The sequence below is a fragment of the Rattus rattus genome, chromosome 1 (genome assembly GCF_011064425.1).
Source record: "Rattus rattus isolate New Zealand chromosome 1, Rrattus_CSIRO_v1, whole genome shotgun sequence".
Lineage (NCBI taxonomy): Eukaryota > Metazoa > Chordata > Mammalia > Rodentia > Muridae > Rattus > Rattus rattus.
In genome coordinates, this window is record NC_046154.1 from 77,440,626 (window position 1) to 77,453,359 (window position 12,734).

Below are 12,734 nucleotides of genomic sequence, written 5' to 3' on the forward strand. Positions count from 1 at the left end.
TGTTGTCCATCATTACCTGAAAATCAATTTGAGGCACCACTCACATTCTACTGAGAACAAAATGCTGAACACAATGCTTTTATTCACATCCCCACTTTTCTCCTCTTCCCCAATTGAGGATCTCCTGCCTCTCTAGGAAATGTTGTGGGCCTTCCTACCTCAATTTATATAATCAGGATGGCCTCCCACAGACAGATGTGCCCAAAGGAACCTGATCTTGAAAAGCCCTTATTGACATTCTATTCACAACTGACAATTAAAAATAACGTTTAATTAAAACTAATGTTCATACCAATACTAAAATAAAGTTGTGAATTGAGTGGTTTTTTTTGGGGGGGGGGAGTTTTACTGTGGTAAGTTAAGAAACAAACAAGAAGACTAGATTCTGGGGTTTTGGAAGATAAAAATATGATAGCTGCTTTAAATACACAGCCCAGTTTAAAACCACTGTAGAATGGGCTGTGATAAAAGATCCTGTGGCTGAGTTTTACTTCAGTTTCCACTGGAATTGCCAAGTCCTCTCAAGTTCTGCATAGTTCATTGATTCTGTAGCAAGTCATTTTCCTGCCCTAGAATGTGGTTTCTAATTGTTTCCATGTTTCATAATATGCCAATAAGCACAAGGATCATTCTGGGCAACCACATGGAGGGAAGAAAATCTTTGGAAAAAGTGAAGCACTGTTACAGTAAAACATATACAGCTGGCCTTTTCACTCGAGGGTGTCATTTGTGGGTGACTGGGTGTACAATTGGCAGCCTCCCTCAAAGAATTAGTCTCCAAGGTATGATTGGCCAAGGTGATTCCTGGCTCAGGAAACTCCCTTAGTCCGTGCGTGATTGTCTACATTGTAACTTTTTCCTTCCTCAGTCTCGGCTGGCTGTCTTCTCTTTTATCTACTATCTTGAAGTAGATAAGACAGGGACTGAAGAAGCCTGCTTAGAAAATGCTTGAGCAGCCTTACTGAATGTTAGACCCTATGGTGTCTGTGAAAGAGAGGTTTAGAAGATATCTGTCTCATTCTTGGTCTCCATACCCAGCCTTGGTTCATTGCTGATAGCTGATAGGTGTTGATACTGTCTTTTAAGCCTTACTGTGGGAAATGACTAAGTTAGATAGAGTTACTCTGACTTAATGCTATAAATGTCAGAAATAGGGAAAGCAATTTTGACAGTCGACAAATGAGTCATGATTTGAATTGTCAATTAGTTTTTAAGATGTAGACCTAGAAGTAAGGAGGTCTATAATTTCAAAATATCAAAATTGTATTTTCCATTGTCACATTTAGAATCAGTTGATAGTGCCCATTACTAGTTCAGATAAAGTGTTTTCTGCAAGTGACCTTGATTGTTGCCTAGGTCAGAGAAAATGAAACTCCTCTTATCACTATATTTTGGTGTGTGTGTTAATGAATGGAGATCAGACACTGTCAAGGCATCTGACACTGGGCTGTTATTCACTCCTCCCTGAGTTAATATTTCAGGGGATTAGGATACCAAAGCTTGATATGTAGTGAGGCGGAGACGTGTTCATGTTTAGTTTTGTGACTGTAAGAACAGTTGAGAGCAAGAAGCAGTTAAAACAAACAAACAAACAGATTCTGGTAAAAATTTTTCTGCTTTTTTGAAAAACAAACCTTGAGCTTGTTTTCTGAGCTTGAAGTTCTCTGGGGTTAAAATCTGACAGGATCACACTGAAGATTATAAATGGCACTGCTATTGTTTTCGTTGTTGTTATCGGTTTTGGAGAGCCTAGCCATGGCCAGTGGCAGACTAATTCTTGGCTTCTCTGATTGTCAAGGTTCAATGAGTTTAATGGAGAGCAAATGCTTTCCAAATGCCAGGTCTGTGTCTTCTTCCAGATAGAACTGGAAGCGCCAAAGGCCTTGAACATTTAATTTCTCAAACCGTAGCCCAAACCCTGCCTATCTAAGTGAACAGAAACTGCTTTTTCCCTAAGCAACTTTAGGAACAGCAGCACAAACATTGCCTCTGGAGTCTGCATGATGTATGGGATTGCTTTGAAAGCACAGGATAGTTAATGTAAATGGGACACTGGCAACAAAAGGTATGAGGCTTGCGTTGGCAACCTGACAGATGTCTGGGGCATTATCTAGCAAGTCCCACACTCTTGGTGTTCTCATGTCAGTGTCAGATAAAAGAGGAAGAATCTGACCAATTCTTGGATGCTGGTTAGCTTACCAAATTTCATCCTTCCTTTCCGTAGCCATCTTCACTGTCTACAGTGCCCAGCGTCAGCTTAAAGCTGGTGAGAAACTTGATAATACCTATACAAATCTGCACTGGAGAAGCAGATAGAACAGTTTCCAGTGACAGTTCAAACGTCCCTGTCACCACATTCATTTTTAATCTTTTCAAGCTGGGTTAGGTTACTTAGTTTTTAATGTGCTGTAACATAATCTCCCTGTTGTCCAGTATTCTGAATACAGTAGTACATTTATGTTTCTTGTATTTATGTCAATATGATTCCAGCATGGGTGAAGAAGTTTGTGTTCAGCTGTGCAGTCCATCTCTGTTGGCTAATCTATAGAAACTATTTGTACATAGAATTACTCCATTAGCTAATAGAACTGCTTGGTGATTGTGGTACTTGAATATAACTAGTTAAAAGATTATGGCCAGGCCAGAGTCCAAGTTGACAATACAGCTAGTGACCCAGAACGTTTTAGAGTTGTTCAATGAACTGGTAAGATGTTTTATGACATATAGTTTCCATGATCTATGAAATATTTTTTAGCTTTATGATTGTAAATGTGAGAAGCTGTAAGTGCATTAGTGTCTGATTATTTGATATTACTTTGTATTTGTGATGATCTCTCATGCCCCACTAAGGAGTGGTCAGTAAAGATGAAGTGAGATAGGAAACTACACAAACTTTGCAACTTGGGAAACTATGTGGCCAAATGTAATAACTGAGTACAAAGAATAACACTTGCTGAAAAATATGAGTCATTGAGCAAAATATCGAACAAATTTGGTACTAATATAGTACCAGAAGTTACTACCATTTGTAAAATTTCACAACTCAGTGTGTAATGTATTCTACTGGCATTTATAGGAAACGTTTTTAAAATTTTAGATCCTGTTGTTAAGCCAGCATTTAAAATGGAGTATAAAACTGACTTACATTTATATTATTTAATGGTCTCTACTTGCTGTTTACTACTAATAAAAATTGCAGACTCCTACAGCATTATGGCCACAATTGCTCAATGTGAGTAGACAGTCACTTTTAGCAAGTTCCAGTGTCTAAAACCATACTATCTGGCTACTTTAACTTCTTCTTTGGCTTCTTACCTCTTGACCTATATTTGCTCCTCAAAGTACTAGACAACACATGCATTTCAGACCAGTAATGTTAGAACTCTGAAGAGGAACTGTTTGGTTACAAGTGGACTTCAGATGGTGTGCCAAATTTAGTAATGCTTTAGTAAATTGAAATGAACAAAACTCCATTTCAGAAAGTGATGGATAATTTAAAAATAAGCCAATCTAAGCCACGTTTCTGATTATAAAGCTGGCCACCTTTGTTGAGTACCACTGGGTGCCACTTTTAAGATAAGCCATATTGAAATGACCAAGAACTAGAATAAGAGTCCTCCAAAGCAGGATGCTCCACCCTATTGTTACAACACCTACCACATATGACAGGGTTTTATTTTGAATGCATTTAAATGAGATTTTTGTTTTGAGGTTCGAGGATGGTTTTATTAGAGCTTAAGAGAAAAACATTAATGAAAACTGGCTATAAGTTTCACCCACTCTTAGTGAAGGGAGATAGAGAAGAAGGAAGGCTAAGACCACAGTTTTTTAAACAACCAACAGGTCTGAACAGGTACAGGTAAAAAGGGTAACAGGAGTCTTTAAAGAAAGAATGTGAGCGTCTAGAGAGTCAAAGCAAACATGACTAGGTTTTGCATTGGTATTCAAAGAAGAAATAGAAAAGAGGAAGAGGAAAAGTTAAAGTTTTTGACTTAGAACTCACAGAAGTAAGCAGGCTGTTTAATCAACTCTCGGGGGAGTGGCTCCTCATTTTACCTATCTCCTTAAGGGGAAAATTATGCCACCCATATCCTCAGTATGTCTTCAGAGCTTTCTTCTGGTTGTTGTCCTAGCCATTATGAAATGGTAGATTTGAGTAACTATTTAGGGGATGGGGAAGTAGTATGTGATTATAATTTTAGCATCATTGGGAAAGTTTAGAATATCATGCTTCTACCCAGCAACAGGCATAGAACTCAGTTCTCAAACTTTTGCTCGAGGAAGTAGTTTACCTTTAATGGGCCTTCAAAAAGCTTTTCCCCCTTCCATATTATATTTTAAATCTTTTTTCTTTATTGAAATAGTATTTCCATTATTTCCTTAAGAGTTTTGTATGTTTTGATATTTACCCACTGTTTCTCCCAGATCCATTCCTTCCCTACTTACCTAACTTTGTGTCCCATTTTTTTAAAAATCTTATCAAGTCTGATTTATACTCTCCATATATCCCTGAATCTATGGTTGACTTAGCAGTGGCTATACACTTAGAACAATAAATGGACTCTCCTTTTCCAATTGTTCTCTGTTGCCAGTAGTTCCTTGGCTAGCAGTGAGAGTTAAGATTTAGTTTGGCTTGAGTCTCCACTGGTCTTGTTCATGCTGTCATAACTGTTGTGAATTAGTTTGTGCAGTTGCCCCGCTATCACTAGAAGGTGGTGTTTCCTTATAGTCATCTTCTATATCTTTCTTTTTGTCTTCTATATCTTTCTGTTATGATCTTTCCACCATCTATTTCAAGAGAATACCTGAGATTAGGAAATAGATGATGGTGATTTAGATTTCCCATTTGGAGTTGAATATTTATGTCTGTACTTTGACCAGTTATAGATCTCAGGGTTAATCACTATCTACTGCAAATTCAAGCTTCTTTGATGAAAGTTGAAAAATGCATTAATCTATAATGTCATTACGAATTGGTTTGATACAATGTCCGTTTAGCAGAATAATAGTAGTACAGTCTACCCTAATGTCTATGATCTGTCTAGCCAATAGGTTCTTGGCCCAATAGCGGTGCCAAGTATGGGTTTTGTCTTATGGAGCAGGACCTAAATCCAATCAGAAACTGATCAGTTACTCCCATATTGTTAGTCTTCTCCCCTATTAACATGCATAGCATCTTCCAATACTATGAAAGCTAGTCAGTACAGACGAGATTTCAGGTGAATAATAGCTTAGTTTTTCAATGTTCTATGAGTCAAGTGTACAGTATTTTCAGCAAAGGGGTCTTACCAATAATTTCTGATAGGTAATCATTGGTAATAGAGTATAATGTTTGAGGGTCTTTGTGGGGCGATAAATCCAAAAGATGGGCTTCTTATTTGCTACCCTGTCAGTTCTAGTAGGGACAGTATCACCTAATTAAAAAGCAATTCAAGTCTCTTCTCTCTCTCTCTCTCTCTCTCTCTCTCTCTCTCTCTCTCTCTGTGTGTGTGTGTGTGTGTGTGTGTGTGTGTGTGTGTGTGTGTGTGTGTGTTAGAAAGATTCTACAGTGGTAGTTTTCCATATGATTTTTGAATGGACTATAATATGATTTATTCCTCCCCATATTCCTTGCTCTAGCTTGTCCTTCCCTCCTTATCCTGTTACAACCATTTCTACTCTATTATTTCCTATTGACCACTGCATTCTTTCTGCACCACACCCCAAAGCTCTCCTTACCTTTCCCACTTGCATGGCTCTTTACTTACTTCCTTAACTCTAGATATTCCAAATGAAATACACATATTTGAAGATTCAAAGCTGACAGCCATAGTGAAAGGAAACATATGTTTTCCTTTCTGGATCTGGGTTACCCTACTAAGAATAATCCATCCATTCACTTGTGAATTTCTTTTTGTTTCATAAAATGAAAATTTTATATTTTATTGCATAAAATTAATTAATAAGTTATTTTCTAGAATAGCAGTTATTTAATTTATTGTGTGGTTAACCATGATTTTGGGGGGAAGGGGGTTGTTGAGGTAGGGGTCTCACTGTGGAGCCTTACCTGGATGAAGCTCCCTCTGCACATTAGGCTGGCCTTAAACACTCAGAGACTTGCCTGTCTCTGCCTCCTGGTGTGGAAGGTGTGCATTTCTACTAACACTACTACATCCCATAGGAAACTGCTTTTCTTTAAAAGTATTTACTTTTTCAGAATAATATAAAAAATATTTTGATCATAGTCCTTCCCCTCCCCTAAATACTCCCAGATCTTCCCCAAACTCCCTACTCACTGCCAGACCTTCTCCAACTTCCCTAACCACTCCCAGATCTTCTGTAACCTCCATACCCACTCCCAGACCTTCTCCAACTCCCAAACCCACTCCCAGACCTTCTGCAACCTACCTAACCCTTTCCCAGACCTTCCCCAACCTCCCTACTCAGTCAACTTCATACTATCTCTCGTTCTTAGAAACAAAACAACACATGCTTAAAACCATGTACTCCAATATATGTTTGACAACCACTCCTGAGCATGAGAGCTACTCTGAAATACTGGTTAATATACCCAGAGTAATTCCATTGGAGAAAACATATTGTCCCTTAGCAAATAGCAGTGTCAAATAACTTCTTGACTAAAGTGAGTCTTTGTACCCATTCCATTCTCCATGTCAGGATTTTGTCTGAATTGAGCTTTAGAAAGTCTTGTATATGAAGCCAAAGACTTGGTTCCTACATCCATCAGCCCTCTTGTATGTGGAAAGTGCTATTTCCTTGGAGTTGTTTTTCATCTCTGACACTTACAATCTTCCCACCTCTTTTTATGCCTATATTCCCAGACCTTGAGAAGAGTAATCTGATGAAGTCTCTCACTGTCAGCTCATTATCCAGTTATAGGTCTCTATGTTCATTACTGTCGAGTGCAAAAGATGCTCCATTGGGGGCTGAGCTATACATGGATCTATGAGTATAGCAATAGGTTGTTAGGAGTTGCTTTACAGTTCTTTTCATTTAGCAGAATATTATTAGTAGTTTCCCCCATGGCCCCTGATAGATCTACCAGCATGTTTAGTCTCAGTAATGGCTTCAGGTATATATCCATGAGATATAACCTATACCTCAAATCCAATCAAAAAGCAGTTATTTTCCCTAATCTTCATGTCACTATTGCACTGGTGGGCAGGTCATTATGCTAGTTCACAACATTTGTAGCTAGGTGACATTCATGATTACTTTTCTGCTCCAGTAGTGTACATAGTACCCTCCAATGATACCAGTGTTACTCGTAGGGTGAAGGTTCCAGTACAATACCAGCCCAATTTCACCATGCTCAGTTAGGGAATGACTTCCATACCTGTGAATTTTAGAATATCATTTTTCTTAATATGTAAATGATATTCTATTATGAAAGTATACCACATATTCATTCCCCATTCATCAGTTGACAGACATCTCAGCTGTTTCCGTTTCTTAGGTACGGTGAATGGAGCAGCATGAGTGCCTCTATAATAGGATAGAGGCCCTTGGAAAGAGGCTGGGACTGGTATAGTTAGATCATCTCGTAGATAAGTTTCTAGCTTTTTAAGAAACCACGACACTGATTGCATACTGCTGCAATAGTTTGATCCCACCAGTGGTGAATTAAGTGTTTTCCCTTTCTCTACATCAATGCCAGAATTTGTATTCATGGCTTTTTTATCATAGCCATTCTGACTGGGGTAAGATGAAATCTCAAAGAAGTTAATTTGAATTTCCCTAATGGCTAAGGATGTTGAACATTAAAAAAATAATTCTCAGCCATTTGCATTCATCGTTTGAGAGCTCTCTGATTAGATCCATGCCCTATTTTTAATAGAATATTCATTAATTTTTAATTTTTTGAGTTGTTTGTACATCCAAAAAACTAACTTTGTCAGATATGTGCCTGGATACTCCCCCTTTTGTGGACTGCCTCTTCAATTGAATAATGGTATCTTTTGCACAATCTCACCTCTTAATTTTTGTTCTTAATGCCTATGTTACCACTGTCGTGGTCAGAAATCATTCCTGTGCCAGTGAGTTCCAGCATCTTCCATACTTTTTGCTCTATCATATTGGGATATTTGGGTCTTCTGTTGAAGTCCTTCATTCATTTGTAGTTGAGTTTTTAACAGGGTTGAGAGATAAGGATCAGGTTTCCTTCGTCTACCTGCAACTATCCAGTGTGATCATCAACTTCAATTAAAATGTTGAGTAGACACGAAGAGAGTATACGTCCTTGGCTTGCTTCTGATTTGAGTAGGAGTATTTTGATTTTACTCCATTGAGTAGTGTGGTAGCTGTGTGATTTCTTTATATTGCCTTTATTATGTTAAGATATACACCATCTATTCCTATTTTCACCAGGACTTTTATCATGAGTAACTATTTTCTTATGGGGATTCTCTTAGGGTTTTACTGCTGTGAACAGAAACTAGGACCAAGGCAACTCTTACACAGGACATTTAATTTGGGGTGGTTTATAGGTTCAGAAATTCAGTTCATTTTCAAGATGGAAGCATGGCAGTAACCAGGCAGACATGGTGCTGGAGGAGCTGAGAGTTCTACATCTTCATCCAAAGGTAGACAGGAAATGACTGACATCCAGGCAGCTAGGAGGAAGGTCTCTTAAAGCCCACCCACACAGTAAGGTATTTCCTCCAAGACCACACCTATTCCAACAAGGCCCCACCTCCAAATAAAATAATGCCATTCCCTGGGCCAAGTATACTCAAACCACTACATTCCACTCCCTGGCCTCAAAGGCTTGTTCAAATATATGCATCTATTGGGACCATACATAATTATAGCATAATGCGAAATACATTTACTCCAACTTAAAAAGTCCCCATAGTCTATAGCAGTCTCAACAATGGTAAAAGTCCAAAGTTCAAAGTCTCTTCTGAGATTCATTCAGTCACTTAACTTTAATCCTGCATAAAATAAAATAAAAAAGCAGATCTCATACTTCCAACATCACAGGATATGCATTACTATTCCAAAGTGTTATAGTGAGAAAATACTGGGACAAATAAGGCCAGAAACCAGTTGAGCAAACTCCAACCTGTGCATCTCCGTGTCTGATATCAAAACACTCTTCAAATCTCCAACTCCCTTCATCTTTTTTGACCTTAGCACAATTCTCCTCGGCTGATTCCATTCTCTGTCAGCAGCTTTCCTCGGCAGACATCCCACCGTCTGGCATCTTGAACATCTTGGGGTCTTCAATGCAACTTCAACCTCACAGCTTCTTGTTCCATGTCTGGGATCCACAAATGGTTTTTGGTGCTCCTTCAAAGGGCTTGCATCACTTCTCCAGCTCTGTAGCACTGTCCTTTGTAGCACCCTAGGCTCTGGTTGACTCTACTCCACTGCTACTGCTGTTTTTGGGAATTATCTCATGGTCCTGACATCACCAATACACTAGGGTCCTTTGCTGCAACTAGACTTCACCAATAGCCTTTCATAGGCTTTCTTCATTGTGCCAATTTCAGCTTCTTTGTATGACCCTTTCAGTCCTGGGCCATCAACTTCAAGTGAGGCTGCACCTTCACCAATGGCCTTCCCTGGCCTCCCACAGTGCCAAGCCTCAGCTGTTCTCTGTGACCCCTTCATACCTTTAAAACCAATACCACCTGGATGATTCTGACACATTACCAAGTCCAGGTGTAGCATGCGGCACCACGTTGGCTATTTCTAGAACATAGCTTCTTTGTGCTCTTAGAAAACACTTTCCAGAAAATCTCACTTGAGTGATGCTCATATCTTCTTAATCAATGCTAATTTCTTAGCTCCAGCTAACCAGCATCAATTGTCCCAGTAGTCCCATCTATTTTTTGACTTTAAAACAAGAGTCACATGACCAAAGGTACCAATTTTTGCTTACCAGAGCTGGAACATGACCCCCTTGTTCTATTAACACCAACTTTCTGTTTTCCAATTCTCTTATTGCCTAAACTTGGCTGTCCTGGAACTTGTTCTGTAGATTGACCTTGAACTCAGAGATCTGTGTGTTTCTGTCTCCTGAATCATGGGATCAAAGTTGTATACCACCAGGTCTGCACATAAGCTTTTCTCTACTTGAAAATTTCCATATACCAGGCAAGCCTTGAACTCATTGATATGCTTGAAACTGTCTCCTGGAATTAAAGGTGTATACCACCATGCTTGGACCTAAGCTTAGCTGGTTGGGATCGTGCCACAAAGTCACCACTGCCTTAATCTGTTTATCTCCATGAACACAGGATTCAGCTCCATTTCACTTCCTGGTGTCACTTTATTTCTTGACCCATACATTTCATCTACATCAGTCCTTAAGCTTTAGGTTAGAGAGTTTTGCTATAGGTGTAGCCATGGGATTGGGTTCTTAACTCTGCATTTAGATTGGTTGTAATTTTCGTAATGGTCTCCAAATATCGCAAAGAGAAATTTTCTTAATGAGAGGTGAATTTATATATTAACTTATATATAATGTTTTGGTGGTCAGTTCTGAAAACCCACATACAAGTAATATTATACTAACTGAGCAGGTGTATTTACACATTTAAATATATATGCACATATACATATATATGCATAAACATATACATGTGTAATAACAATTAGTGAAAAAGAGCTCATGAATTTAAAAGAGAGCAAGAAATGGTTTGAGGTGAAGAACAGAGAAGGGGAAATGATGACCTTATAATAAAAAAACCCAAAGAAATGCTTTTAAAAAATACCTTAATGATACACCAAAAAGTCCTTAAGCAAGAAGTAGTAAATCTCTTTGAAACACTTATTTTTCTCATAATCATATATATCAGACTATGATATAGGAATGAGAAATTTTGTGTAGTATAGTGTTAAAAACATAAGCCTTAAAGTATTATTTACTACTAAATGTATGCTCTTAACCCTGTGAAATCAAAAGAAATCTGTACAGGCTACACTGGGAATGAGTCAAAAGGGAAGACCGACATGGGGAATAATTGCTGATTTGAGCTTCAGGGGGCACCTCTTATCCTCACTGACACCATACATATACATGTACACAATATGAGCCTACAAAGATGTTTTATCCACTGCAGCAAGACATCATCCTGGAATCTTTTTTCATGGTTTAAAAAAATTCTTTGGGGCTCAAACTCTCTGTGGTCTTTTTCCATGAGTTGTTGTTCATTTAAGCACTGTGATTCCTTTCAGCTAGTATTCTGTAAATTTGTCATGTATGGTGTGGGTTTAACAAATGGCCAGAAGATATATGAAAGTATTCTGCCTATGCTTATCAGTATTGTTCTTGAGAAAGTAACTTTCTTATGCTTTTTTTCCTTTGAGTTGTAACCTGTGATAGAAATAAAACCACCAGTTTATGTTGTGAATGTAGAAAACATATAAAGTATTTTAATGGTATTGCAACTCGTTTTTTATCTGTTTTGAACCCTTTGATTTTGCTCGTTTAGGCAAAGAGGTGATTTTGTGTGGTCTCATAGTTGAGAGAAAGGCAGTGGAATCAAGTGATTTCAGTTTCTACATGCTAAATAGATAGATAGAGACTACAGTGTCTTCCTGCTCTTTATTCTCAAGGGAATTGTCTAGTGTGTGAAAACTCTCCCTTTTTAGAAGGTCTGGTATCTATGCAGAAACAGCCTGAGTGCCAGAAGACAGAGACCGAATGCAAACCAAACGACAGGAGCGTTCAGAGTCTGTTGCTAGTACTTCATTAAGCTGCAAAGTGAATAATTATGTAATAATTATGTTTATTAGACCACAGATGTCTAGCGTCTATAAGAACAATGCCTATGTGTAGTTCAAAAACTATACTTTCTATTCTTCGTTTTTCAAATGAAGGATGTGCTTCCCAATGTGCCCCACTATCGCTCCTTTGCTTACAGAGATGTATTTCCTTTGGTTACAGTGAGAACGCACTTCCACATTTCTTTTCTCTCCGGCAGAATGGGAAAATATTTTCTGACCTATGACCTAACTAGAAAATATAATGCCTTTGTCATTTTTATTATGCTTTTTGCTGCACTGTGGGCACATGCAGTAAATCTGAAGCTTTTGGCAGAGTAGGAATTATTCTTCGTCACATCTAAACTAATTGGGTTGAGTAGTTCTTACATGAACTGTTCCACTCCACATGGAAATAGTAGGTCATTTATCTTAAATGAATGAATTGTACTACTTAAACCACAGTGCTATAATAACCCTCCAAAGCCATACTTAAAGAGCAGAGAGATCGTTCCCATAGATGCTACAGATTTCATTTATTTTGCATACAAATACCATTTATCTTGTATTTTAAGTAACACTTATTATGTTGGGTATTACACTTTGATAGATTTTTCAAATTATTTCTACTTTTATTTAACCAAGTATATTTGTAAATTGTGAGAGAGCATTGTGGAATTGTGTGTGCCTGTAAAACCTTGATGGATGAATGCTATCTAGCCATGTATTTTAAATGTCTAAGTATAATCTTTCTGACGTGAATCATAGTGTCTACCAAATAACAAATGTGTTTTCCCCAAGTACTCTGAAATTTCAAATATCTCTATTCCTATTTTATTCAGCAGCAATCTGCAACTTATTTTTTCCCAGAAAATTGAATTTGTTACTGCTTAATATTTTCTACCAGTTTTTTTTAAAAATGTGGTTTATATTGGCATCAGAGCAGTAATTTACATATTTGGGGATAACAAGAAGGCATGCCAGAAGAAAAGATCAACATAAAATGAAATTTAGAAAAGCTG

At 37.9% G+C, this 12,734-nt stretch overlaps 1 protein-coding gene across 45 annotated transcripts in view; it reads left to right on the forward strand.

Moving 5' to 3' along the window:
• The window catches only part of Ptprd (protein tyrosine phosphatase receptor type D), a 379,195-nt gene that overhangs the window by 325,439 nt on the left and 41,022 nt on the right, over positions 1-12,734 (forward strand). The gene's annotated exons all lie outside the window — the stretch shown is intronic.